We start from the raw sequence: 25,674 nt of genomic DNA on the forward strand, positions 1-25,674 counted from the left end.
AGGGTCCAAGTATAATTTTCCTCCTAATTAGCCGTGTGATTTTAAGGTTGTGACTTTTCTGGAACTCAGTGGAAACAGGGTTGAAAGAGATATCTGTCCACTTTATTCACTGATTCCAATGAATACCAGAACAATGCCTGGGATATAGTAGGCGATCAATAAATATTTGTTAAATTAATGAATGAATAAATTTTTAAAAAAATCATTACTCTCCAATCCTCTTTCCAATTCTAATATTTTGTAATTCTGGTCCCTGGAACTCCAATAATTGTTTCATGGCATTTTACTGCCAAATATTTTCTACCTCTGGCAATAGAAATAGCTAAAGCTATTTGTTCCTATAATCTCAAAATTCAATGCTGTAAGTCCCTAAGCCTCTCCAGCTGAGAGAGAAAAGATTCTCACCACAGCCAGATCAACTGACCACAGCCTTTAATGGGTTTTGCTTATTTATTAAACATTAACAAAAGGGATCTTTGAGTAAAGGGATCAATTATCCGCATCACATCTCACAATACATACAACCTCAGCAGGGCTCTGCTAAGTATAACCTTTTGGTGGAAGCAGAGAGAAAGTTCCATGAATATCATTTTCCCTATCTAGGTCAGACAGACTAACAGGCCACAACATCATTTCATAGCTTGCTGTTACTATGGCTTTTCTTCTAAGACAATGGTTATAATGGCCCATTTTCGCCACAGCATTACAAAACTACAAACAGCTCTGACAAGTGTGGCTGCTTTCCGTCCATCCTTACTCATAGATGACACTGTGATATGACACCAGCTGACACTTCCATGAGGTGACAAAGCTATTACATCTCACCCAAGGCAACAAGTGCCCCCCAAACACCAGGATCAGCCACCCAGAGCCCTTCGAAGGGCAGAGGACATCTTCAGGTTGCAGGATCTGAATGTTGTCCCAAACTACCTCATGCCCCAGCCAGGGCTATCAGCCAAGGTTGTTCAACACCCAGCATCTTGCACCAAAGGCTGCCTGCAGTCAGTTGCAATTGCTTGGTCACTGTTTTTCAGATCTTCTGCTTGGCACAGAAAGTATAGTTGAAAAGGGCAAGCCCTGTGAATCAGACAGACATGACTCTGATGGTTACAAAGTCATGTGAACTTGGACAAGGTCTACCAGATAGGTGTGTGAGATTCAGCTTGTAGAGACTGAAGCAAGAATTTCTGCTCTGCTTGTTTTGATGTAGGAAAATCATTGTTTTGTTGTTGTTGTTGTTTTTCATCATTGAATAATAAATACAGCTATCACTGCCTCCTGCTCCATCCTAAATGCCCACCCTAACTGTGGGGGACTTTTACTTTCTATTTTACTTATTTTTGTGTAGTTGATACTTTTAATGATTACCCTTATCCTTTTCCAGCGATAAAAGTATATTACATACTGAATATCCTTTTTAAAACTTGTATTCTCACATGTGCCTCTAGGAGCACTGAGATCCACTGCTCTAGTTTTCCAACTAGAAATCAAAAAGTTTTATTTTTAAGTAAATACATGTGCTTGTTAATTAAAAATCACTGAGTATGACCATTACACGTTCAAAAAGAAATCTGAGACAGCGAGATACACAGGAGTGAATTCTCAGAGAACGAATAGTTGCCTTTTAGGATGCTTGATGGCATGAGAAGGCTTTTTGTACTTAGCAAGTGTGATAATCATATGAACCCTGCTTCGTGTGCTTTCAGGTGAGAGGCTTCCTATCCCTCACGCCTGCCTGAGCCCTGCCTCGGGCCTGGGAGTTGGTAACGGGCTATGGCTCAGAGAGAGTCAGAGTGCCAGTGACTTGGTAATATAGAAAGCTGAAAACATTATGGTTTGTTTGCTAAAGTGTCCAAATAGCTATGTCAAAACAGCTACATCAGAATAGCTCAAGCAAAATGTCCAGTGCCCTTCGAGACTGCATATAGAGCACTGTGCATATGCTCGAGCACATAGTAAGTGCTCAATAAATGGTGGCCATCAATATCGCTTTCCTTTGCTGCTGCCATTCTAGATTCCTGGTACTGGCAACCAATTCAGCAGACAATTGCTAAGCACCTACTATGCCCCGGGGCTGGCCCAACACCTGCAGGAGCAGAGAGGAGCAGAGCTATCATCTGCAGCAGGCAGCTCTCCTGATTTCCCTGGAGCCTTCCCACCAGCTGACCCAGCAACATAAAACCTCTGCCAAGGTTGGCATAAGGGATGCAAGAACTGGCCTGGAATGTTTTCTTTGAGGTCCAACTCATTTATTATTGTGTTTTTATTCATGCTTACAGCTGCTGCTATAGTGTGCCTTATTTTTGGAAGCTGAAAAATACAAGTAAGGGGAAAGAAAAGGTGTTTTTCCTACTGAATTTTTCAACATTTAAAGAACAACCAAATTTTAAAATTCAGGGAGATGTTTAGAGAAAACAGTAAAGACTGAAAAGATAGCTTTGTGCTTCTGATGCATTTTGGAAATAATTATGGAAAAAATTTGAAAATGCAGTGTATAGACCTGGAGGGGAATTAAAAGCTAAAACATCATGGGTATCTGGTGCCCCCAAAATTCTTGCACAGCCAGGGTATTTGGTTCTTAGAGTTGATGGAATTTTATTCGTGACAATGACCCAGGTCTGTTCAGGTATTTATTAAAGATGAGACATGCTTCTCATTACACGTGGGGGCCTAATTGGTTATAGAGAAAAACAAAACTGCTTTCAGACTAAATAAAATCTCTAAATCCAGACTTTGAATATTCCTTAAAACATGGGAAATTTAGACTATCCCAATAACTAAAGGCCAGGGAAAATTATGAAATCACAATCTGTATTTAAACTTGGTAGTCTGATTACAAATCCACAGTATTTTTTAGAATTTTTGAGACTGGGGGAAAGCTTTGGTAGAATATCAATACACAGAGAGCAATCGGAGAACTCAAGAAAAGCAGAAACTGAAAGAGTCCAGATTTCAAAGAATGCAAGTGTGGTGAGTGACTGTGCAGAACTGAGGCAAAGTTAGAGTTTGGAGGAGGAGGAGAGATGCATCTAGGTTTTGTGGGGCATGAGGTTCATATCACTGAGGATGGGGAGATCCTCTTTAAAAGAAAAATAAAATAAAAATTAAAAATACAAAATTAGGTCCAGGGCTTTGGAAGGGGCCCATGCAAGGGAAGGGTCTGAAGCTTATGCTTCCTTAGTTTCACAGTAAATCTACCACAAATTAAGACAGACAGAAAAAGATTCATGGACCAAAATTCTAGAGCTGTGAATTCTCATCTCGCCTCTCTCATCGATACTTTGTAACTATGAGTGAGCTCTTGATTCTCATTGCTCTTCCATTTCTTACCTGGCCAGTGGTGCTTGGGATCCATGAAACAATGAAAAAGAGAAAGGCCTTAGAATGTTCATGGAAACGACTTGAAGGGGCTTGTAGTTTGAGATATACCTATGAATCAATAAAGATAATTGGGCCTCCAACATACACTTTCCTCTATAATTTTTATTTGCATCATTGAATAATTTATACAGCTCTACATTCAATTATTTACTTAATCAGCTGACAACATTTATTGAGTTCTTACTATGTGTCAGCTATCATGCTAAGTGCTGGGAATACTGAAGTAAACAAGACAGGTAAGGTCCCTGCTCCCTGTGGGGCTTCATTTAAGTTGAGAGTAAGAGAATGATAAGTGAGTAAGAAAAAAACCACAGCAAAATGCTAATGATAATATCCATGAAGAAAACAAAGCAGGATAATGCAATAAGGAGACATTTGTTTATTAAATTAACTTCTATAATATCCTCATTGTAAGAGATGCAAAGGTGAAGGAAATGAATTGTGACCCTCAGGGCGCTTATCTCGTAGAACAAATAAGACAAACTACAACGTGAGGAGGGCAGGAAGGGTCAAATATTTTAAGAGAGATAGAAGAAAGGAGGGGGTGGATATTCAAAGGAAGGGGTAAGAATAAGAAAGTTTACCTGAAGGAGCTGACATCTGAGCTGGGATTCAAAGGATGGACAAGTTTTACCCAGACAATTATAGGATTTGGAGGAGTAGAAGACCCCATGTGAATATCTAAGATGCTGAAGCTTAAATATTCCAAATTCAGTGAGATCGCATCACTGCTCAGAACTAACATCTTTAAATGCCCGGTCAGAATATTTTAGTATTTTTGGTTTCTTAGAATGTCATCTATATATTTCACATAGCTACAGAACCTTCATGAGAAAACTTATTACCGTGCATTTTTACCTGATGTACATGTAAGAGTCACTCAGGAATACATCAGCATTATTTTTCATTAAATGTGACTTAGTTACAGCAGATTGCTAATTAAGTTGCAGTTTATCAACACGTTGAAACTGTTTCCACTAATGTCAAAAGCTCATTTGCATTGCTGTATAACTTTAATGTTATTTAGTTTTGAGAGCATCTTAAAGGTTGGAGTTGCAAGGATATTTGTCTGCAAGCCAAAATAATTTGAAGATAAGGTTGACATGATATTTTAAATTGTATTGAAACATATTGGGGGGAAATGAAATTATCTTCCTCCTCAAGATAGAAGGTCCTTTTCATGACCCACCATCCACAACTTTAATAAATCCTTTTTTTCTATTGACTATTCTTTGAAATTAAATATGTAAATCTAATAAGCGTTCCATCATTCAAAGGTGGGGGAGGAGTTTCTAATACTGGAACATCTCCCCTTCTCCACTTAGAGTATGAAAACAGAATCCATGAATCAAGTGTTTTGGGGTATTGGTTGCTTCTTTTATTGTGATGTTGGCCTTTATTGCTGTTGCTATTGTTGTTTGCTTTATTTGTTTTTATGACAACACAAAAACATTATCATACATTCCTCCCCAAAATATGACTGCTACTCTAATCTATATTTCAATTCCAGGAGGAGATGAAGCAAAGAAGGAAGGAAGGGAGGGAGGGAGGAAGGAGGAAAGACTAGGCAGCTGATAAACCTGCTCTAGAAACAGGTAGCAAATTTCAAGTTCCCATTCAAAGAAAGCAACCTTCCTCCTTTTATTTTCTTCCCAAATCTCTTCCTTCCCAGTTATTTCCTTATGTTGCTATGATGGCGATGGTGGTGCTGGTCATGGTGGCCATGGTTCCAGCCACATTCAGCTCCTGTCATAATGGGTACTATCTCAGAAATGAGGCTTGCCTGACCTTGGCAATACCAACCAGGGGAAAGACTATTTGACCAGGACCGGGTAACACAGCATTAGGAAACAAGCAGAGTTGACCCCAGCAGCAAAGCCATAATACCCAGCGACCCAATGGTGCATGGAGCTCATAGGAGAGTAGGACTTCAGGGTCTCTCAACTGTTGTTGACAGACAGCCTTGCAATCTATCACTGTCCCAGGAAATCCTGCTATCATGGGCACCCAGTGCCTGCTCTTTAAGGAGCAACAATTAAGTCAAAAATTCAACTTTTTATTTATGATTAGCAATCCAACTGCTAATATACATCCTGCTCAGAAACTGGAGTGTCCTTCTCCTACAGTGGGGACAGGGAACTATCACTACCTAAATATGGGGAGAAAGCCTGGAGCTGATGGCCAGAAATTTAGAAACTGCCTTAGTGACATTTCATTTGTTTTCCAACTGAGAGGCGGAAGTTACTTTAAATCAGTTCTCTTCATCATAATACAGTTTGCAAGCTTGCCAATGAAATACTTGCTTCTCCTGAAAAGCAAGTAACCAACATAACCAACATAATTTTTTCTCTAGGTTAATCAACAAAGACAAAATGCTGTCCCAAGAAAGAAAATGGCAAAAATGGCCTTAGTTCTCAAGACAGAAGAAAGGGGATGAGGTTAGAGTTCCATTTAATCATCTTTTCTTACATTCACAGAGAATCGTTTGCAAGGAAATTCCTAGGAGAATGGAACACAAGATTCCATGTAGTGTGGTCAAGAAAAGTCCAATATTGAGGTTTCCTTTCACTGGTCCATATGTCCCAGGAGTGATAATGGCCTCACTCCCAAGCCTCCACCCCAGTGCTCACAGCCTGCCCTGCTCTCCTCTCCTCTCTGAGCGCCAGTTCTGACTCTGGTGCTCCAGGGTCCTCTTCAGCCTGCACCTGCTCTAGTCATCTTCTTCCCCAAACTTCATCCCTAACATACTGCCTGGATCTCCAGAGTTACTGGCCCCAGAATCCCTACTAATACTCTCTGTCCATATCTGGAGACATCGAGGTACTTCATCTTGCACTCTTTGTTCACAACTCTTTCCCAGGACTCTGACCTCTGTTACAGTCTCCAATGGGTACAATTTCAAGTCCTAGTCCAGCCAACTTCTGTTGAATCCCATAATCCCGTAAGGTTTCTGTCCATAAGCCCTACTCTTTCCCTCATCTTTTCCATGAAAAGAGATTATCATGAGCTTCCTGGGAAACGTATGACCCTTGGGCATAAACAATCCAAATTAGCAATAAAAGCAGCATTAAATTAAGAGTAAAGAAAGGGATGTCTCTGTCTCTAGCCTGCATCTGACTGATGAGGTCATACCCATGATACGTTTTAAGTATTTTTAAAGAGAATCTGAAGCAAGTTAATAAAAACAAAAATGTGCACAAACATGAAGAGACTGGTTGATGAGGGAAAATCCTAGAGATGTTAAATGTCTCAGAAAAGACTTAATGAAAAAGGAGTCCACAAGCATTTAAAAAGATAAACTAGGCAAAGAAATGAAGAAGTGTTTGAAGAAATAAACCCAGAGAAATAAAATTAAGAAAAACATATAAAACGTAACATGAAGAAATAAAAACAACAGTGAGTTGAATACCAAGAATTAAATTTCCAAGGAAAGTGAGTTGCTGTCATGTTCACTGCCCACATATGTTAAATTGACTATGATCCAATAAAGCTTTGTCCAATAGCAATGAAGTAATCGTCACTCCATAAGCAGAGCCCTCGAGTAGGACTGAGGTGAAAGGGCAACGGTATATCCTGTGCCTCTAGGAATCAAGTTCTGCTGACTTCTGATCTAGGTAGGTGTGATTAGATTTTAATATAGGCAACTCCCTAAGCCAAGAAACTAATAAACGAGACTGTTAATAGATACTAATACTAAAACCCCAGTTATACCAGGAGACGACTATTGAACTCCAAATAAATATTTATTCATAAAGTAAAACACAATTTTCCTCTAGGAATTGTCCCTCATTCTCATCCAAAACTTGTTTCATCTAACTAGCCTTGCCAACTGCAGCAGCCAAAACTAGAAGTAAAATTCCATCCTGGCCTCTCTCTTCCAAAATCAGTGTGGGATAGGAGGATAAAACACTAGACTTAGTGTAGGAACATCTAGGTACCAGCCATGATCCCACTGTTTATAAGATTTTTGGCCTTGGGTAAGTCACTTATCTTGAGCTCCTTTGCCTCGCTCATCAAATGGGGATGCTATTTACTAATATCTGCCCTCCCTAAATCATGTATTGCCGTGATGATCAAATGAAATGATGGCTGTAAAAGGAACTGCAACTGGAAGAGTCAAGAAGGGCTGCCCGGAGACATGTGAGGTGACTCTGAAAGAACAGACAGGAGGGACTTCCCTGGTGGCACAGTGGTTAAGAATCCACCTGCCAGTGCAGGGGACACGGGTTCGAGCCCTGGTCGGGGAAGATCCCACATGCCACGGAGCAACTAAGCCCGTGCGCCACAACTACTGAGCCTGAGCTCTAGAGTCTGCGAGCCACAGCTACTGAGCCCACGTGCCACAACTACTGAACCCATGCACCTAGAACCTGCGCTCTGCAACAAGAGAAGCCACCGCAGTGAGAAGCCCGTGCACCGCAACGAAGAGTAGCCCCCGCTCGCCACAACTAGAGAAAGCCCGTGTGCAGCAAGGAAGACCCAAAGCAGCCAATAAATAAATAAACAAATAAATAAATTTATTTTAAAAAAAAAGAACAGACAGGAGAGATGTGGTACGAGGTCATTTCAGGGAGAGGAAACATGGATGCAAGAGAGACAGTCTGGTTTCCAGAGAACAATGGGTGGTAACTAGTATGTCTACAAGGCCCAAGGTGTTAGGGAAGATGGGCCTGAAGAAGGGCTGGATCAAGAAGGGCTCTGCGTCCAGGTTAAAGAACTCACATTGTAACCCGGGATACTCTGTGCTACAGTTTGACCTCTAATCGTTTCCCTCTCTCAAAGAACCAGCAAGGACAGGAGCCCCCCTCAGCACACATGGTCGCGTGTTTTTTCACCACAGAGTAAGTTTAACATGGACACAGACTGGAGAAAGGATCAGCCGGGCGCTGCTTATTTCAGAGAACTTTCGCTACCGAATCAAAAATGTTCCGTTGGTCACAGACTTCACACCCCTAAAGCCATAGAAACCGCTTTATCATATGAAAACTTCAGTCACTTAGACAATCAGATAATCCTAAATCCTGCAATGATCAACGGTCCAAAACCACAGAAAAGGCTTCAGTTCTCTTTCCCAAGACCCTATTAATTCAATCTTCAGGTTTAAAGATCTTCTTCGAAAATCATAGAACAATGATGGCTTTTGAATTAGTGACACCTCCTCCCAAATTAAAAGTGCTTCTGCGAAACAACTTCCACATAGCAGACACTGAGGTGGAGATTTTCACTTATAATGTCCCTTTTAATTCTCCTGAAGACACGGTTTCTTCTTTAAATTTAATATCCTAAAAATCAATGATATTCCAAGAATCTCACAATATCTTTTGAGATAATTAGCATAGCCTAGAGGGTTTTCCCCCCCAAAATGGGAGTCATTAGTTTAGAGGGAGAGAGGCCTCTCAGTGGCTCTAGCATTATCTACCTTGCTACCCCTAATCTTTGAACTGTTTTGAAATGTTCTCAAATCTACATTCACAGTGATGTTACCGTTTTCTTTCCTTCTTTTCACTAAACTCCAGAAGAAATGGCTAGTCAGCCCACTCAATATATAAATGCATCTCTTTTTAATTGTGTAAGTAGCCAATAGCAAAACACATCCTCCCACAGAGTTCTGAGCTGCACTTCTTTTCACAAAACTCTGGCACCCAATAATGCCAGAGGGAAATAAATAATCCACAAATATCACTGAAATAGATCAGGGCGGACAGATGACTCAACCATAACCATAACTCTTAGTTGCAAGCTGAGAGTAATAAATGACTTTTCTTTCACCTTCTCTTGTCACCAACTTGGTAATGTGACAAAATTCTCTCTAAGAATGTATAGACTTAAGCTTTTGTCTCTTCCACAATATTATAAGTACATTTTCCCTCCCTCAGACATCTCCAGTAAGGAGGTATAAAATACCAAATAAAAGGTGACATTAAAATTATTAGCCAAGTTTTCAGAAGTCAGATAAACTAAACAAGAAGTTTCCAAAATTGCTGACTGCTGACCCTGAAAATATTTCAGTCGAAGTAGCTTCTGGGAACAGTATGGTTTATAGTTTCACACTTATTGACTCTTCATAGCTTGAAATATGTCTAGAGGTTTTTATTCGTGTCAAGCTCTCTCCATGAAGCTTTGATTACTTTCAGAACTACCTTCTCTTGAACATACCTCACTTCTACAGGAAGGTCTTTGGCCTAACTTTTTGTGTTTGTTGTAGTCAAAGTTAGTTTAGGAACAAGGAATAAACATAGTTCAAGCTAGTTCAAATAAAGAGGGCCTCGCAGGACATGGAGCCATCAAAAGTCAAAGCAAATACTGTCTCAGCCTCTTGGTCTATTTCTTTATCTAAATCTCTCTCCCCACCAATCTCCACACTCCCCCACCCCACTCTGGCTTCCATCTGTTTCTCTGTATCTGCTGTAGTATCTGGGCTGCAGATAGAATTTCTTATTCATAGTTTCTCTAACTGCCCCCAACTTTAGCTTGTAGGTGGTTTTGGCTTTAAAGGCACAGACCTCGACCCCAACATTACACGACCTCAAGATTCAGCACCTACCACAAACTGAGTCTTTTGCTTCAAGTTGTTTTTTTTTGTAGCTCTGCTCCCCACAGAATTTTCCTCTGGTATAATCACTTTATGTTTTTTTTTAATTTTACTTACTTATTTATTTTTTTTGGCTGTGTTGGGTCTTCGTTGCTGCACGCAGGCTTTTTCTAGTTGCGGTGAGCAGGGGCTACTCTTCATTGCGGTGCAAGGACTTCTCAATGCGGTTGCTTCTCTTGTTGTGGAGCATGGGCTCTAGGCACGTGGGCTTCAGTAATTGCAGCAAGCGGGCTCAGTAGTTGTAACACGCAGGTCCTAGAGCGCAGGTTCAGTAGTTGTGGCGCACAGGCTTAGTTGCTCCGCGGCTCATGGGATCTTTCTGGACCCCAGGGATCGAACCCGTGTCCCCTGCATTGGCAGGTGGATTCTTAACCACTGCACCATGAGTGAAGTCCTGATTCAAGTTTTTGAGAGGAAGAATCTTTGGGGAACTTGCCAGACAATGGATTAAGTCCACTGGGACAGGTGGCCACCACAATCCAAACAGCTTAGCCAGGGGACAAGGTCACATGGGCACTTAGGCACATCCTTGCAGCAGGGCTATGTGTCCATAGGATGTAGTTGCAGAGACAATAATATGGCGGGGCAGCCCCCCAGTGTTGTTCCAGAAGTATAATTAGATTCACTCGGAAAGCTGATGATTCATGTAATTCCTCCATTATAGCCCCAGAATGGCAGGAGCTGGATGAAAACAAGCGTCTTGGTAGCACTGGGCACATTGAGCCCAGCATTTCCACCTCTGACATGCTCTTGGTCCCAACAGAGAAATAAAAACCCCCAAGTTAGTAAATATTTTCAGACACAAAGTACCTCTCTGCTTACTCTAATTATGACATGGGATTTAGATGAAGTTTCTCCTGAAAAGCAAAGCAGTTTTGAGAAATACTGCTGAAGTATTTCAGACCATTATCTTGTCACTGGACTTTTCTTTTTCGTTAAAAAAAAAAAAAAAAAGTACTCACCTAGTGCTTACCTGAACTACTTAAATTACCTGAGCTTCTTAAACATTTAACTTTAACGTTGAATAAAATTAATCAAATCCAGTAATATGTTAGGTGTAGGCTTTTGCTTTTGCTGCAAGCATGGCTGACCCCTCCCAGGCTCTTGACATACACCTGCCAGACTAGTGGGCCCAAAGTGAGCAAAAAGCCTGGAACAAAGGTGGCAAGCAGCCTCTACCTGTCCTGGGACCCTCGCATCCTCCACTAGTCTCCCTGCTCCTCCCCTGTCTGGGGAGCTCCCCCGGCTTTCTGAAGCCCAGCCTGAACTACAGGCTGCAGACACTGCAGCCCAGCTGGAGTCCATTCCCTTTTGTTCAGGCCGCCTCACCTGCATCCCCAGTGCCTGGGTCTTCCGGCCCACCTTCCTGAGCAACGCTGCCCGAGGCTCCCGGTTTCCGGACACAGAGTACCTTCCATGAACTCCAAGGCCTGTCCACCGCGCACACCTTCTCACTCAGTTCTCACACCCACTTTCTGTGTCGCGTCTCACACCCACCACCGGGTGATTGTGGTGACTCCAGATTCCCTTTCCCACCCAGGTTTGTGATGCTCTTACCCCCATCCCTGTCCAAATGCCCTGTGCCTCCACATCCATGGCAACTTCTCCTCACACTAGATTCCCAGTTCTGGCCCCTCCTGCCTTTTCAGTTATGGGACTAAGTGATGTTATTGAGTTAATATATCAGAGAAATTAGTTCCTTTGCCTAAAATGCGAAGTCAAAGGGCTCATTGAACGTACTACATGTGACTCAGCACATTTAGCAGACTGGCCAAAGCATGCACACCTGGACAAGGAAAACTGAACTCATGAAGAGACAGCTGTGGAACATTTCTGTCTGCTTCTAAGAAGATGCCAACGTGACCCGTGCTTCCTCTACAAATTCCACAGGCTGCTGATAGAAATGATAACACAGTTCACCGAATAAAAAGACCAGAAGACTGAAAAGCAGAGATAAAGGATGATTTGCTTTTTCAGATTCAGATTTTAAACTGTATAAGCAAATATTTAAAAATTGAATGTCTGAAAAAATATTAAAGTATGTATTTAAAACTTAGATCCCTGTGATTTATTTTATAACTGGTAATTTGTACCTCTTAATCTGCTTCACCTACTTCACTCTTCCCCCACCATTTTTCCCTTCGGCAACTACTAGTTTGGGAATACAATCAACATTTTGTGATAACTTCATATGGTGTGTAATCTATAAAAATATCAAATCACTATGTTGTACACCTGAAACTAATATAATACTGTAAGTCAACTATACTTCAATAAAAATAAATTATAAAATTAAAGTTAAAATTAAAATAATTACCTATACCTAGAGTAGAATGCACTCTAATGTTTAATTAAACATTAATTTAAGTATTTGAACACTTTATTTAAAAAAATAAAATAAAACTTAGTCCATCAAGTAAACTCACTTGGTAAAACTGAGTATGTTCTTTGATGATAATAATGCTCACATCATAGAGAAGAAAAAAAATTGTTATGAATTGTAACTTGAATCTTGGACTTGGCAAAGGAGAACTTCTGTTAATTGCCTGAGAGAGAAAAAACTTTGGAATATTAAGTCTTACTGGGATCCCTCCCATTTCCTGTATTCCATTTTTAAAGCCCTCCATGGGATAATCCAGAAAAGATTTCACATCTTTTGGAAAGTACTATTCTCACTTCATTATATAGTGAAATTTTTAATATCCTTTCTAGCCTTAAGTCTTATTTAAATGAGAATAAAGTAATAACATTGGATAAGGGAACGACAGAATGTAGGTTAAGATAAAGAATATTAATAGCCCACACATTTTATATACCTCTGCTTCAGGTATATAAACAAATTTGAGGAATGAGAACATTTTTCGACAACCATTAAAACTGAAAAAATCTCTTTGTCAAACAAAGAGAATTCTTGAGAGACTAACTCTATTAGTCTACTAGGACTGCCATAAGGAAGTACCACATACTGGGTGGCTTAAACAACAGAAATTTATTTCCTTACAGTCCAGAGGCTAGAAGTCCAAGTTCAAGGTCTGGTTTCTTCTAAGGCCTCTCTCCTTGGCTTACAGATGGCCACCTTCTTGCTATGTCTTCACATGGCCTTTCCTCTGTGTGCACACATCCCCCGTGTCTATGTGTCCAAATTTCCTCTTCTTATAAAGACATCAGACATGTTGGATTAGGGCCCACCCCAATGGCCTCCTTTTAACTTAATCACCTCTTTGAAAGTCTTACCTCCAAATAGTCACATTCAGACTTCAACACATGAATTTTGGAGGGACACATTGCAGCCCATAATTCTTGACAAAATATGTTTTTTAAAGTAAGAATTAATAACTATTAACCAAGCTGAGTTTTCTAAATACAAGGGAAACGGTACTCCAGTAGCTTCAACAGTATTACCCTGCTGGATCCTCAAAACAAACATGAGCGATCCACATCGAGCCCCCTGAGGTCACAGAGTAAATTCGAAGTGTTGACTTTGCTGGTGTGGCTATCAGAAAATACCCTAATTCACAATGCCTTATTGAGCTCTCTACATTTCCAAAATGGATGCTGGGGGTGAAATCTTTTGTCATACATGCATTCTGATTTTTAATTTAGAATAAAGATTAGAGTAATGGGTACAGATTCTGATCATAAATTCTTTTTAAACAACTTTACACCAGGTCCTTACAGATTTTAAAGCTAATGTAACATAATCTAAAAGAAATGAAACAGGGTATTAAAACTTCGTGCATTATTCAACAGCAAAAATGTACCATCAAAAAAAGAAAAAGTCTTAATTAAAAAAACAAATGGGATAAAATACTATCCCATACTAGTAATGCAGACAAAAAGTAACAAAAGTATACAAATAATTTATTATAAGTCAGAATTAGTAATGATCACATATAGAAGAGGGTAAGAAATGTTACGTTTATGAGCAAGAATTAAAATAATATATAAATTATAGATAGCAAAATAAATTCCTAAACATATGGAGAGAGACATAGATTCACAAATAAATTTAAAATGTTTTGCACTCTGGAACAAAAAATTAAAATTACTCTAAAATATTGAAAGGACATGCCAACAGGGATTTTAAATCACAATTAATGAATATGTGAAACAGAGCAAATAAACTGAAAAATAATGTAAATATGACTAATAGAAGTAAATAAAAGAGATTTTCTTTTCTCTCTAAAATGAGTTCTTATAGATATTTTGTGGAAAAAAATAAACAAAACAAGTAAAGGAAAAAATAGCATTAAAGATAGTGTCAACTGAGCTATGTATTTTTTGCGATTCACTGGAAAACAAAGGATAATGCCATCCTTAAATGCATAGTTAAACTATGCTTTTAAATCACTGTGGAAAAAAATCTATTATAATCAAAACAACACATGCACAAAAATCTAACATTTAGATTCTTTCAAAGAATATCATAAAATAAATTCTTTTAAAAAGTTTAAAAAATTTAACTCATAAGTACATAGATTGTTTCAATGTTTGACTTTTTTGTTTCTCTGCTAACAAAAGACAGCAACCAAAATTAGGAAGTATTTTCCAAAATAAAGAACAAAAAGAAATGAGAATGGCATTCGTATATTTGGCAATTCAATATTCATTCAATACTTATGATCTGGCAGGCTTTGTGCTAGGCAGATACAATAATAATTGAAGTAGCAAGTTTTTACTGACTCTTTACTATGTGTTAGGCACCTGTGCTAAACACTTTTTATTTATTACCCATTAAATCTTCACCCAAAAAGCCTATGAGGTCAGTACCATACCCAAAGGCAAGAACAGATGAATGTCAGAGCTACTCTAGGACCTGAGACATCTGACCCCAGGCATGAACTCTTCAGTGTCACTGCCAAGGTGCAGAAGACCCAGGACCAGCTCCTAGAGGGGTCATAAACGAATGCTTAACCTGCTAGAAATGCTAATGATAAAGTCAAGGCCATAGTGACCATGAAGAAAACTCCTTGTCCTTAATTTATTCATTCAACAAATATTTATTGAATGGCTGTTCTGGACATCAAGGGCCCAGCAGTTAACAAAACAAAGTCCCTGTCCTCATGTAATGTGCATTCACCTGAAGAAACACGCAATAAAAAAAGTGCGCAATTTCAGTTAGTGATAAGTATAAAGAAGAAATGCACAGCATTTCAGGGAAGGCCTCTTTGAGGAGATGGCATTTGGACAGAGACCTGAATCTCAGTGATGTGAGGACACCAGCCTTGCAAAGATCCAGGGAGAGCATTCCAGGCAGAGCGAAAAGCAGATGTAAAATCCCTAAGTCTAGAACAAGCTTGGCGTATTCCAGGTCCCAGGGAGAGGGAGAGAGTGAACATCAGATACAAGGGCAGAGAACTAGTGGGGACCAGATGACAAAAGACCTTCAAGGATAAGGTTAAGAAGAATTTTAAAAATCTTTTTATTTGGAAATACTTTCAACATTACAAAAAGTTTAAAGAGTAATAGTACAAAGAAGATTCAAATGCCTTTTATCCAGATTTGTATATTGTTAACATTGTACCCCATTTGCTTTATCTCTTGTGGTGTGTGTGCCTGCGTGTGTGTGTGTGTACGATTTTTTAGACCCCTTTGAGAGTAAGTTGCATGCATCTTGGTCCTTTGTCCCTAAACACTTCAATGTGTATTTCCTAAGAATGAGAATATTCTCTTAAATAATCACTATATAGTAATCAACCTCAGTAAATTTAACATTAATACAACACTTCTAAGCACCATGATCCAATTTTATCAGTTGATCTAATAACAATGTCCTTTACAGCCTTTTTCCCCTATAGTACAGAATCTTGTCTAGAATCAGGTATTTCATTAGTTTTCACATCCCAAGTAAAACATTACTTATTATGGGTTGGTCTAATGGTTCCTTGGCGAGTAGGTTCAGGTAATGGATCGAAGCCAGAACACTACCTGAGTGATGTGTTCTTCCCAGGTTAGCACATCTGGAGGCACTCAATGTCTATCTGCCCCTCACTGGTAATGTTAATTTTGATCACCCAGTCAAGGTGTATCTATTTCTCCACCGTAGTTACAATTTTTTCCTTACAATCAATAAATCACAGACCATGTAACTATCCTGCCCTTCATCAAAATTTCCCTCTAAACTTAGCAACCATTAATGAGTCTTAACTGAACCAGTCTGTACTATGATGGTTGCAAAATGGTGATTTTGTTGTTTCTTGGGGTTTTTTTTAAATTTATTTATTTTTGGCTGCATTGGGTCTTCGTTGCTGTGCGCGGGCTTTCTCTAGTGCGGTGAGCGGGGGCTACTCTTCGTTGCAGTGCGTGGGCTTCTCACTGCGGTGGCTTCTCTTGTGGCAGAGCATGGGCTCTAGGCGCAGGGGCTTCAGTAGTTGTGGCTCGCGGGCTCGAGAGGACAGGCTCAGTAGTTGTGGTGCATGAGTTTAGTTGCTCTGCGGCATGGGGGATCTTCCTGGACCAAGGCTCAAACCCATGTCCCCTGCATTGGCAGGAGGATTCTTAATGACTGTGCCACCAGGGAAGACCCAAAATGGTGATTTTGAACTGCAGGATTCCTTGCACATTTACCGGTTAGTCCTTAGCATTCTACTGTAAGTAAGAGCCCTCCCCTCTCCCCATTTATACATGTATTTATTTACTTATCATCAGTATAGATTCATGGATTTCCATTTTTCCAATCGTATATAAGTCATTAATGTTTTTAACAATTTCAGTGCTCAAATTTTCCCCTTCTTCCCTTCAAACTGGTTCATATGTTCTCGTGATATGATCTCATTATTTCTTGGAGCACTCCTTTATACTTTCTAGCATAATGCCATTCAATAGGATTTTCTGCAATGACGGGGATTTTCCATATCTATGCTATCCAATGCTGTAGCCACTGGCCCCATGTGGCTACTGAGCTTGTGAAATGTGGCTAGTGCAAATGAGGAACGCACTTGTTAATTTTATTTAATTTTAATTAATGTAATTTTAAATAGCCACCAAAACTAGTGGCTAACATAATAATCTAGCAAGATGAGATATTCTAGGATCATCTTTTACCTACACTGCCTCAGCCCTGGAATTAGCAACTTCTCCAAGGAGCCCTGGTTCCTTTCAAAAGGGAACGATATTAGAGACCAAGATCTGATATACATACATAGATATTATACACACACATGTACATACATAAACTTGTGCACATATACATGGTATACACCAATAAATAAATATTTTAGAATCATGGATTCACATCAATACCTACAATTCTAATCCATCTGCACGAACATCTTCCTTGCCTTCCCCCATTTTTTTTTTCTATGTTTCTTCTTCTATTGGGAACCCTGCCTCCCCAAAATATCAACTCATTTCTTCATTGCCCAAACCTATACACTTCAAAAGCACTTTCAGAATTGCTTCACCCATAACAACATAAAAATCAAACCTACTGGGGGACCTTCAAGATGGCGGAGGAGTAAGACGTGGAGATCACCTTCCTCCCCACAAATACATCAAAAATACATCTACATGCGGAACAACTCCTACAGAACACCTACTGAACACTGGCAGAAGACCTCAGACTTCCCAAAAGGCAAGAAACTCCACACATACCTGGATAGAGCAAAAGAAAAGAGAAAAAACAGAGACAAAAGAATAGGGATGAGACCTGCACCTCAGGGAGAGAGGTGTGAAAGAGGAAAAGTTTCCACACACTAGGAAGCCCCTTCACTGGTGGAGATGGGGAGTGGGTGGGGAGGAAGCTTCGGAGCCAGGAGGAGAGCGCAGCAACAGGGGTGCAGAGGGCAAAGCGGAGAGATTCCCGCACAGAGGATAGGGACCGACCAGCACTCACCAGCCTGAGAGGCTTGTCTGCTCACCTACTGGGGCGGGTGGGGGCTGAGAGCTGAGGCTCGGGCTTCGGAGGTCAGATCCCAGGGAGAGGACTGGGGTTGGCTGCGTGAACACAGTCTGAAAGGGGCTAGTGTGCCACAGCTAGCCAGGAGGGAGTCCAGGAAAAAGTCTGGACCTGCCTAAGAGGCAAGAGACCACTGTTTCAGGGTATGCGGAGAGAGGGGATTCAGAGCACCGCCTAAATGAGCTCCAGAGACGGGCGGGAGCCGCGGCTATCAGCGCGGACCCCAGAGATGGGCTGCTTGCTGCAGCCACCAAGAAGCCTGTGTGCAAGCACAGGTCACTATCCACACCTCCCCTCCCAGGAGACTGTACAGCCCGCCACTGCCAGGGTCCCGTGATCCAGGGACAACTTCCCCAGGAGAACACACAGCACGTCTCAGGCTAGTGCAATGTCACACTGGCCTCTGCCACCGAAGGCGCACCCCGCATTCCGTACCCATCCCTCCCCCCGGCCTGAGTGAGCCAGAGCCCCCTAATCAGCTGTTACTTTAACCCTGTCCTGTCTGGGTGGGAACAGACGCCCTCAGGCGACCTACACACAGAGGCAGAGCCAGATCCAAAGTTGAACCCCAGGAGCTGTGTGAACAAAGAAGAGAAAGGGAAATTTCTCCCAGCATCCTCAGGAGCAGAGGATTAAATCTCCACAATCAACTTGATGTACCCTGCATCTGTGGAATACCTGAATATACAATGAATCATCCCAAAATTGAGGCGGTGGACTTTGCGAGCAACTGTAGACTTCGGGTTTGCTTTCTGCATCTAATTCATTTCTGCTTTTATATTTATCTTAGTTTAGTATTTAGAGCTTATTAACACTGGTAGATTTGTTTATTGATTTGGTTGCTCTCTTCATTTATATATATATATATTTTTTTTTTCCTTTTTCTCTTTTGTGAGTGTGTATGTGGGTGCTTCCTTCTGTGATTTTTGTCTGTATAGATTTGCATTTACCATTTCTCCTACGGTTCTGTCTGTCTGCTTTTGGGGGGTTTTTTTAAGTATAGTTTTTAGCGCTTGTTATCATTGGTGGATTGGTTTATTGGTTTGGTTGCTTGACCTTTATTTCTTTTTTTTTTACTTTTTTATTTGTTTAATTATTTCCTCTAAGATCAGGAACAAGACAAGATTTTCCACTCTCACCACTATTATTCAACATAGTTTTGGAAGTTTTAGCCACAGCAATTAGAGAAGAAAAAAGGAATAAAATGAATCCAAACCGGAAAAGAAGAAGTAAAGCTGTCACTGTTTGCAGATGACATGATACTATACATAGAGAATCCTAAAGATGCTACCAGAAAACTACTAGAGCTAATCAATGAATTTGGTAAAGTAGCAGGATACAAAATTAATGCACAGAAATCTCTTGCATTCCTATACACTGATGATGAAAAATCTGAAAGAGAAATTAAGGAAACACTCCCATTTACCATTGCAACAAAAGAATAAAATATCTCGGAATAAACGTACCTAAGGAGACAAAAGACCTGTATGCAGAAAACTATAAGACACTGATGAAAGAAATTAAAGATGATACAAACAGATGGAGAGATATACCATGTTCTTGGATTGGAAGAATCAACATTGTGAAAATGACTATACTACCCAAAGTAATCTACAGATTTAGTGCAATCACTATCAAACTACCAATGGCATTTTTCACAGAATTAGAACAAAAAATTTCACAATTTGTATGGAAACACAAAAGACCCCAAATAGCCAAAGCAATCTTGAGAAAGAAAAACGGAGCTGGAGGAATCAGGCTCCCTGACTTCAGACTATACTACAAAGCTACAGTAATCAAGACAGTATGGTACTGCCAAAAAACAGAAATATAGATCAATGGAACTGGATAGAAAGCCCAGAGATAAATGCATGCACATATGGTCACCTTATTTTTGATAAAGAAGGGAAGAATATACAATGGAGAAAAGACAGCCCCTTCAATAAATGGTGCTGGGAAAACTGGACAGCTGCATGTAAAAGAATGAAATTAGAACACTCCCTAACACCATACACAAAAATAAACTCAAAGTGGATTAAAGACCTAAGAGTAAGGCCAGACACTATAAAACTCTTAGAGGAAAACATAGGCAGAACACTCCATGACATAAATCACAGCTAGATTCTTTTTGACCCAGCTCCCAGAGAAATGGAAATAAAAACAAAAATAAACCAATGGGACCTAATGAAACTTAAAAGCTTTTCCACAGCAAAGGAAACCATAAACAAGATGAGAAGACAACCGTCAGAATGGGAGAAAATATTGGCAAATGAAGGAACTGACAATGGATTAATGTCCAAAATATACAAGCAGCTCATGCAGCTCAATACCAAAGAAACAAACAACCCAATCCAAAAATGGGCAGACAACCTAAATAGATATTTCTCCGAAGAAGATATACAGATTGCCAACAAACACATGAAAGGATGCTCAACATCACTAATCATTAGAGAAATGCAAATCAAAACTACAATGAGCTATCACCTCACACTGGTCAGAATGGCCATCATCAAAAAATCTAGAAACAATAAATGCTAGAGAGGGTGTGGAGAAAAGGGAACACTCTTGCACTGTTGGTGGGAATGTAAATTGATACAGCCACTGTGGAGAACAGTATGGAGGTTCCTTAAAAAACTAAAAACAGAACTACCATATGACCCAGCAATCCCACTACTGGGCATATACCCTGAGAGAACCATAATTCAAAAAGAGTCATGTACCACAATGTTCATTACAGCTCTATTTACAATAGCCAGGACATGGAAGCAACCTAAGTGTCCATCGACAGATGAATGGATAGAGAAGATGTGGCACATATATACGATGGAATATTACTCAGCCATAAAAAGAAATGAAATTGAGTTATTTGTAGTGAGGTGGATGGACCTAGAGTCTGTCATACAGAGTGAAGTAAGTCAGAAAGAGAAAAACGAATACCATATGCTAACACATATATATGGAATCTAAAATAAAAAAAAAGTTTCTGAAAAACCTAGGGGCAGGACAGGAATAAAGATGCAGACGTAGAGAATGAACTTGAGGACACAGGAAGGGGGAAGGGTAAGCTGCGACGAAGTGAGAGAGTGGCATGGACATATATACACTACCAAATGTAAAACAGATAGGTAGTGGGAAGCAACCACATAGCACAGGGAGATTAGCTCAGTGCTTTGTGACCACCTAGAGCGGTGGGATAGGGAAGATAGGAGGGAGACGCAAGAGGGAGGAGATATGGGGATATATGTGTACGTATAGCTGATTCACTTTGTTATAAAGCAGAAACTAACACACCATTGTGAAGCAATTATACTGCAATAAAGATGTTTTAAAAAAAAATGAACATATAGGAAAAAAGTTTTTTAAGAAAGAAAAAAACTCCAGGGAACAGAGCAAGTAGCCAAGAAATCTTCAAAATATAATAATTAATTCTTCTCAGTAGACAAGAGAAGATATTGTATATTAAATATAACTAAGAGGCTGAAAAAACAAAGCACCATCAGAGAACAAAAAAGAAATCTTGGAAATTAAAAATACAATAGCAGAAATGAAGAATTCAAGAGAAGCGATGGAAAAATAAAGTTGAGAAAGTCTCCTAGAGAATAATACAAGAAAATAAGAAATAAAAAAATAAGAAAACCAGCAGATCATTAAGGTGGGGGGTGGGGGGGGGGCGGCTAGCATCTAAATAAAAGTCATTCCAGAGAGAACAGAATAAATATTCTGTGTTCTATAGCTTTGGTATATTTTTATAAAATGTCTCATTTTTTTAGAGTAAAGAGAGAAGACATTTAAAATTCATAACCCTTTAGATTTGTCTGTTGAGAAGACACTTCCAGACAAACCAGAAAGGATCATTCATATTCTACCTGCAGTTCCTTCCAACACACATTTAGGCTCATTATTCAAACCAGGAAAGGATTACCAAGTTAGTTTTCTCTTTTCCAAGCTATGCAAAACAGTTTCAATAATCTAATACAATTCATATATATATTCCCTACTGTTTTCATCAAAGGATTTCATCCAGGTTTTCACCCTACCTCCAGCTGTGCCTGAGCATCACTAGAATTCAGTCTCTCCAAACAATTCTCCAGTCCTCTGGCAGGTGTGGGAAGGGCTTCATCTGACTTCAGGGAGTGGGACAGGAGTCCAGGGTCCTAGCTGTCTCTTTTAGACACTTCCAACCAATCAAGATCCTCTCCTCACCACAGAGGAAGTATCGGGTGCCTGCCTTCCACCCCTGCTCCTATCCCATGTGCCTCTTATTGGAAGTAGACATTAGACACATCACACATTTGTGTACAAACCACAAATTCCTATGACCAATTAATTTCCAAAAGGGTTTCCCCCCATATTTCTAGGCACAGATGCAAAAGGGGCTATATTTACCGACAGACACTTATAAAAGACCAACTTTTTGTACAAAGGGGAAAGGCGCTTGTTTTGTCTCTTACAGACACACAGAGATGTAACAGCCTCGGTTTTACAGCTTTAGCCAACATCAAGAGCAAATATAGATCCATGAAACTCCATTATTCTATTGATATTTTACCTTTGAAATTGTCACAGACCTTTAGATACTTCCACACACTTTTCAAAGACTCTCCCAAACTAACCTTAGCTTTCGGTCTCTCAACTGGAAGACAGCAGGCCACCCAGGTCCTCCAGGCTCTCACCCTACACACAGCTTCTGGCAGCCAGACCAGATCGTTTGGAATGCAGAGCTCTGTTTAAAGACAAAAAAAACAAAAAAAAACAGCCTTTTAATCATTTAGTCAATTTTCACCCAGCATTCATGATTTATAGGAACAGATTCTTTTAGTTTCTAATTTTAAAATGAGAAAGACGTTTTAACCAGAGCAGGTCAGTGGCCATCAGACTTTGGCACATGAGCTCCGAAATGGAGCACACTTGCCGCTCTCTCATTAAACTTGAGGGTCAGTAATAACAGCATCAGAACATGAAAGTCACAGAGACACAAAAGATATTAAAGTTACACTGATTGTATCATTCCTTGATCCAGGGGCTATTTCTTCATTATCTTGCATGCTTTCAAGGTGAATACACATTTTTTTTCTCTTGAGACCAAGACAAATAGCAAAGATGATTTTATCAGTAGTCAGAAAGGCAAATATTCAACAGCACAGGAAATACCTTGCTAACCCCACAGTTGAGACAGACTATTGGTCAGACTAAATCAAGTCTAGTGACCCTGTGAGAAAGAGATGGGTGCCCCAAATGCCAGGAAATAAGAGAATACTCAGTAAAAACAAACAGACAAGACGGTCATATGTAAGGAGTCATCTAGATTGCTGTTATCTCCTACCCAATGAGAAGAGATGCCCTGTCTTTGATAGTAAACTTAAAAAACAAAGATTAAAAATATATTCCAGTGTTTCCTCCAAGAATGAAGGCAATAGAAGAGTTGCCTTAAAAACAAAACTAGATTAAATCTATAATCAGAGGAAGCGAAGGTAAAATATTTATTGCCAGATAGTAAGATTCACCTAGAGAGCTGAAAAGTGCAAATCTGTGTTCTTGGGGCCCAAGAGATGCACATCTCAGACAACACAGTGTCATTGACTCCCATAGTTGAATAGAGTTGGGTGATATTATTGGGACCTGTAACTCTCCCATAGATCCATGGAAGATCTATGGTAACTGTGCAAGAAAGACTCAGAAATAAAAGGTCAGCATTAAAAAAGTAATTTTATTTGAAATTTTACATGTTATATTTCAGAAGAACTGGGCTCTCAATAATGGATATAGCAAATACTTAAGGAAAAATCCTCAAGGTTTCATTTGTCTGTTTAAAATTCTCAATGGTGGAAAATAACGGTTACGCCACACAGTTGTTGTATCTGCCAGGATCTTACTTCCCTGTCAATATAGCATTTAGTTAGGGAGGGATCAACTTACAGGAAAGGGGCTCAAGGCTTCTATCTTGCAGACTACAGGAAACATGGTGTTTGTGGTCACGTGTGTGTGTGTGTGTGTGTGTGTGTTTGTGGTATGCGCACACATGCACTTTATGTTTGAGTGGGTTTCCATGTGCTTAGATAAAATGGCAACAGGGTAAGGTACCTGTTTTGCTGCCTCACACTTCTATGACCTAGTTGTACTTCCTGTTTAAAGTACATCACATGTAAAGCCTCACATCATAGCTAATACTTTACAGAGCTTTATTTGAAAGCCAATTATGTATTAAGAACTATCCTAAGTATTGGAAATATAGTCGTTAAGACGATTTTAAAAGCCCCCCCCTTATCTTTGAAAATTGAGACTATGCTTTACTCATTCTAACATCCCTCAGAGCACCTCACCCAGTACTTCACGTATACATACTATATGCCAAAGAAATTATTGTTAAATTGAATTGAGTTTTATTAGAAGTTGACTTCTAAATGAAGTTGTATTGTAGCAATGCTATTGTAAATGGGTATCTGGGTCCAATTATTGTCTCAATCAAATATGAATTGATTAAAACATTATTTTTCACAAACACACAATACACCAGCACTGAGACTAATGTTGGTTAGAAGGAATCAGCCAAATTGTTTGTTAGATACTAAAACATTAATACTTAGTGATAGCTGTTTTAATCTTAAGCTCAACTATTTCCATTTCTGAGTCATTACAATTAAAAATCCTCTTTTATTTATACATAGATACTTGAATTCTTCCTTTTAAATTAAAGATAAATTGTTGAAGGCCTCCCATACTGTGTGAGTCAGTAGGACTTTTTTTTTCATCCAAAGCCGGTTCACAAGAGTACACAGGTTTTTTCCCTCAGTCATTAATATTGACAGATCCCTTCCCAAGTCAGTAAAAATTTGCCAAGCTGTGGGCAATTCCAAGGCAGAGCCTCTCTCTTCAAAATGTTCAGTACAACACCTGACATAGGGTAAAATCTCACCCAGTGATTGTTAGATTGGACCACATTTATTGCTTTTGACTACGAACCCTGTCATCACACAACACTGCAACTGATTTCCTTTGAGATTTTTTTTCTCTAGAATCTAACTTCATTCTGTCTAACTTTTAAGATGATTTGGGAACTCAAAAATATAGCATATTTTACGTTACCCACATAGACTAAAAATTAAACATTTTCTTCAGCATAGGAAAAATTCTTGAACACTTATGACTTTTAAAAGTAAGTCAAGGGGCTTCCCTGGTGGCGCAGTGGTTGAGAATCTGCCTGCTAATGCAGGGGACACGGGTTCGAGCCCTGGTCTGGGAAGATCCCACATGCCGTGGAGCAACTAGGCCCGTGAGCCACAACTACTGAGCCTGCGTGTCTGGAGCCTGTGCTCCGCAACAAGAGAGGCCACGATAGTGAGAGGCCCACGCACCGCGATGAAGAGTGGCCCCCACTCGCCGCAACTAGAGAAAGCCCTCGCACAGAAACGAAGACCCAACATAGCCAAAAATAAATTAATTAATTAATTAAAAAAAAAAAAAAAAAGTAAGTCAAGGACTTCTCTGCTGGCGCAATGGTTAAGAATCTGCCTGCCAGTGCAGGGGACATGGGTTCGAGCCCTGGTCCAGGAAGATCCCACATGCCGCGGAGCAGCTAAGCCCATTAGCCACAACTACTGAGCCTGCACTCTAGACCATGTGAGCCACAACTACTGAGCCTACACACCCAGAGGCCGTGCTCTGCAACAAGAGAAGCCACCGCAATGAGAAGCTCGCACACCACAACGAAGAGTAGCCCCCACTCGCCGCAATTAGAGAAAGCCCACGCGCAGCAACGAAGACCCAACACAGCGAAAAATAAATACTTAAAAAATAACTATAAAAG

General features: G+C 39.9%; 1 long non-coding RNA gene across 4 annotated transcripts in view; it reads right to left on the minus strand.

The window, feature by feature from the left end:
* The window catches only part of LOC309666540, a 444,368-nt gene that overhangs the window by 249,101 nt on the left and 169,593 nt on the right, over window positions 1-25,674 (minus strand). For all 4 annotated transcript variants that reach the window (XR_014267154.1, XR_014267155.1, XR_014267156.1 and 1 more), the window contains exon 2: window positions 22,484-22,593. This is a non-coding gene — a long non-coding RNA (uncharacterized lncRNA). The remainder of the gene's footprint in view (window positions 1-22,483; window positions 22,594-25,674) is intronic.

This window comes from Balaenoptera physalus (assembly GCF_965194825.1).
Source record: "Balaenoptera physalus genome assembly, chromosome: 9".
In the NCBI taxonomy this organism is placed as follows: domain Eukaryota; kingdom Metazoa; phylum Chordata; class Mammalia; order Artiodactyla; family Balaenopteridae; genus Balaenoptera; species Balaenoptera physalus.